Below are 4,859 nucleotides of genomic sequence, written 5' to 3'. Positions count from 1 at the left end.
ATGAGCACTGGACAATATATGGCAGCAAGTTGCCTAGCGTTTCTTAAATAGAAGGAGTTTGGTTCGAGAATGATCTCTGAGTGGAGGACGACATCTTGTCCACATGCCTTGTAGACTAACACTATTTATTTTTTGGTACGTTTGCAGTATACCTCATAATCGAGTTCATCAACATGAAGAAAGAAGTGGGGTAGGCATGTGGAAGCACCATGTGGAACGATGAACGCCCAGATGAACTCAATTATGATGTATACTTTATCGGAGAAATTAAGAGGTGTACGCACACATGATCCAACCTTTGGCCTAATTGAACCAGATTGTTGGAAATGTGTTTGTAAGCATAAGAGCATCTCCAGCCGCGTCCCCCAAAGCGTCCCCCAAAGGGATTTGGGGCGCGCCGGACAAAAAAAACCGTTCCAGCCGCGTCCCCCAAAGCCCATTTTTGTCCGGCGCGCCCCCATACGGTGTCCGGCGCCCCAAGCCCATCCCCGTCCCACAGGGGACGCACCGGGGACGCCGGACACAACGAAAAGCGAGGCGAACCGACGCGGGCCCGACGCGTCAGCGGCTCGGAAGCCTAAAACCCCATCGCCTACCTTTGGTCAAGCGAAGTTAATGGCGTCCCTGTTTTCCCAGGCGACGTAGGGACGCGTCTCGTCGTGCATGGCCGCGTGGCCGTCCGCGCCGGCGTTATTGCGTGCAACCACCCGCTGTCGCCGCTGTTTAAAGACGCCCTGCAGTTTCTCACCGCTCACAAACCTTCTCGTCGCCGCCGCCTCCCCCCTCCCAGATCTTCTCCTCGTCTCTCCAAAAAATGTCGAGCTCGTCCTCCCGCAAGATCGCCAGGGCGAACGGCTTCGGCCGCGGAAGCCTCACCGTGGCGGAGGCGTGGGCGCTGTACCACGCCCGGTATCCAGTCCCGCCGGACATGCGGCTGCCAAGCAGCGGCGGCTGGAAGATGGCCGTGAACGGCATTGGCGTTCCGCCGCCGCCGAAGCCGCGCACGGACCAATGGTGGGATGCCGTGAAGGCCCGTCGGGCTCAACTCACCGCCCAGGAGCGGTTGGATCCAGCGTGGGCGGTCGACAACAACGACGCCTGGTGGACGACGTACTTCAAGGCGAAGTACGACATCGAGATGCACAGCATGGAGGGGTGATGTCTACGGGAGCTTCTATTCTTGTAGACAGTGTTGGGCCTCCAAGAGCAGAGGGTTATAGAACAGCAGCAGGTTTCCCTTAAGTGGATCACCCAAGGTTTATCGATCTCAGGGAGGAAGAGGTCAAAGATATCCCTCTCAAGCAACCCTGCAATCACAATGCAAGAAGTCTCTTGTGTCCCCAACACACCTAATACACTTGTCAGATGTATAGGTGCACTAGTTCGGCGAAGAGATAGTGAGATGCAAGTAATATGGATGAATATGAGTGGTAATAGCAATCTGAATAAAATATGGCAGCGAGTAAACATGCAACAAAACAGTAAACAAACGGAGATTCGATGCTTGGAAGCAAGGCCCAGGGATCCTGCTTTCACTAGTGGACACTCTCAACAATGATCACATAATAGGACTACTCTACACTTTTTTGTTGGATGATGAACACCACTAATTGTGTAGGATTACACGAACCCTCAATGCCGGAGTTAACAAGCTCCACAATATTCAATGTTCATATTTAAATAACCTTAGAGTGCAAGATAGATCAACACGACCAAACCAAGTACTAACATAGCATGCACACTACTACCATCACACTATGAAAGGAGGAATAGATCACATCAATACCATCATAGTAATAGTTAACTTCATAATCTACAAGAGATCACAATCATAGCATACGCCAAGTACTACACGATGCACACACTGTCCACATTACACCGTGCAGGAGGAATAGACTACTTTAATAACATCACTAGAGTAGCACATAGATGATATTCATCTTGATCACAAAGAGAGAGAGATGAACCACATAGCTACAACGGAGCCCTCAGCCACGGGGGGTGAATTACTCCCTCCTCATCATGGAGACAGCGATGGCGGTGAAGATGACGGTGGAGACGGCGGTGGAGATGACTCCGGGGGCAATTCCCCGTCCCGGCAGGGTGCCGGAACAGAGACTTCTGTCCCCCGAATTGGAGTTTCGCGATGTGGCGGCGCCCCTGGAGTCTTTCTGGAGTTTCGTCAATTGGTGTCGAAGTTTTAGGTCACGACGGCTTAAATAGGCGAAGAGTCGGAGTCGGAAGAGTCCCGAGGGGCCCACCTCACAGGGTGGGGTGACCACCCTCCAGGCCGCGCCGGCCTATTGGGAGGAGGCCCTGGGCCTCTCCCTGGCTTGCCCTTCTGGCTCCGTGAGTCTTCCGACGAAATAGAATTTCTGTAATTTTTCTGGATTTTTCCGAGCACTTTGGTTTTTGGGCTTTTTCTGCAATAAACAGACATAATAAACAGAAACTGGCACTGTGGCATCTTGTTAATAGGTTAGTCCAATAAATGCTATAATATGATATAAAGTGCAAGCAAAACATGTAGGTATTGTCATAAAACAAGCATGGAACATCAGAAATTATAGATACGTTGGAGACGTATCAGCATCCCAAAGCTTAGTTCCTACTCGTCCTCGAGTAGGTAAACGATAAAAGATAATTTCTGAAGTGACATGCTACTAATATAATCTTAATCATACTATTGTAAAGCATATGAGATGAATGCAGCGATTCGAAGCAATGTAAATGCAATGAGTAAACAACTGGATCATATAGCAAAGACTTTTCATGAATAGTACTTTCAAGACAAGCATTAATAAGTCTTGCATAAGAGTTACTCATAAAGCAATAATTCAAAGTAAAGGCATTGAAACAACACAATGGAAGATTAAGTTTCAGCGGTTGCTTTCAACTTGTAACATGTATATCTCATGGATAGTTGTCAATGCAAAGCAATATAACAAGTGCAATATGCAAGTATGTAAGAATCAATGCACAGTTCACACAAGTGTTTGCTTCTTGAGATGGAGAGAAATAGGTGAACTGACTCAACATAAAAGTAAAAGAATAGCCCTTTGCAGAGGGAAGCATTGATTGCTATATTTGTGCTAGAGCTTTGATTTTGAAAACAAGAAACAATTTTGTCAACGGTAGTAATAAAGCATATGTGTTATGTAAATTATATCCTACAAGTTGCAAGTCTCATGCATAGTATACTAATAGTGCCCGTACCTTGTCCTAATTAGCTTGGATTACCTGGATTATCATCGCAATGCACATGTTTCAACCAAGTGTCACAAAGGGGTACCTCTATGCCGCCTGTACAAAGGTCTAAGGAGAAAACTCGCATTGGATTTCTCGCTATTGATTATTCTCAACTTAGACATCCATACCGGGACAACATAGACAACAGATAATGGACTCCTCTTTAATGCATAAGCATGTAGCAACAATTAATGTTCTCATATGAGATTGAGGATATATGTCCAAAACTGAAACTTCCACCATGATTCATGGCTTTAGTTAGCGGCCCAATGTTCTTCTCTAACATTATGCATGCTCTAACCATTCTAGCGGCAAATCTCCCTTACTTCAGACAAGACGGACATGCATTGCAACTCACATGATTTTCAACAAAGAGTAGTTGATGGCGTCCCCAGGAATATGGTTATCGCACAACAAGCAACTTAATAAGAGATAAAGTGCATAAGTACATATTCAATACCACAATAGTTTTTAGGCTATTTGTCCCATGAGCTATATATTGCAAAGGTAAATGATGGAAATTTAAAGGTAGCACTCAAGCAATTTACTTTGGAATGGCGGAGAAATACCATGTAGTAGGTAGGTATGGTGGACACAAATGGCATAGTGGTTGGCTCAAGGATTTTGGATGCATGAGAAGTATTCCCTCTCGATACAAGGTTTAGGCTAGCAAGGTTATTTGAAACAAACACAAGGATGAACCGGTGCAGCAAAACTCACATAAAAGATATATTGTAAACATTATAAGACTCTACACCGTCTTCCTTGTTGTTCAAACTCAATACTAGAAATTATCTAGACCTTAGAGAGACCAATTATGCAAACCAAATTTTAGCAAGCTCTATGTATTTCTTCATTAATAGGTGCAAAGTATATGATGCAAGAGCTTAAACATGAGCACAACAATTGCCAAGTATCAAATTATTCAAGACATCATACCAATTACTACATGTAGCATTTTCCGTTTCCAACCATACAATAATTAACGAAACAGTTTCAACCTTCGCCATGAAAATTAAAAGCTAAGAACACATATGTTCGTATGAACCAGCGGAACGTGTCTCTCTCCCACACAAGCATTTATTCAAACAAAAACAAAAACGAAAGCACACAGACGCTCCAAGCAAAGTACATAAGATATGGCCGAATAAAAATATAGTTTCAAGAGAAGAAACCTGATAATTTGTCGATGAAGAAGGGGATGCCTTGGGCATCCCCAAGCTTAGATGCTTGAGTCTTCTTGAAATATGCAGGGATGAACCGCCGGGGCATCCCCAAGCTTAGAACTTTCACTCTTCTTGATCATAGTATATCATCCTCCTCTCTTGACCCTTGAAAACTTCCTCCACACCAAACTCGAAACAAACTCATTAGAGGGTTAGTGCATAATCAAAAATTCACATGTTCAGAGGTGACACAATCATTCTTAACACTTCTGGACATTGCCCAAAGCTACTGGAAGTCATTGGAACAAAGAAATCCATTCAACATAGCAAAAGAGGCAATGCGAAATAAAAGGCAGAATCTGTCAAAAACAGAACAGTCTGTAAAGACGAATTTTATTGAGGCACCAGACTTGCTCAAATGAAAAAGCTCAAATTGAATGAAAG

This window comes from Lolium perenne, chromosome 7 (assembly GCF_019359855.2).
Source record: "Lolium perenne isolate Kyuss_39 chromosome 7, Kyuss_2.0, whole genome shotgun sequence".
Taxonomy (NCBI): Eukaryota; Viridiplantae; Streptophyta; class Magnoliopsida; order Poales; family Poaceae; genus Lolium; species Lolium perenne.
This window is presented reverse-complemented; position numbering follows the sequence as displayed.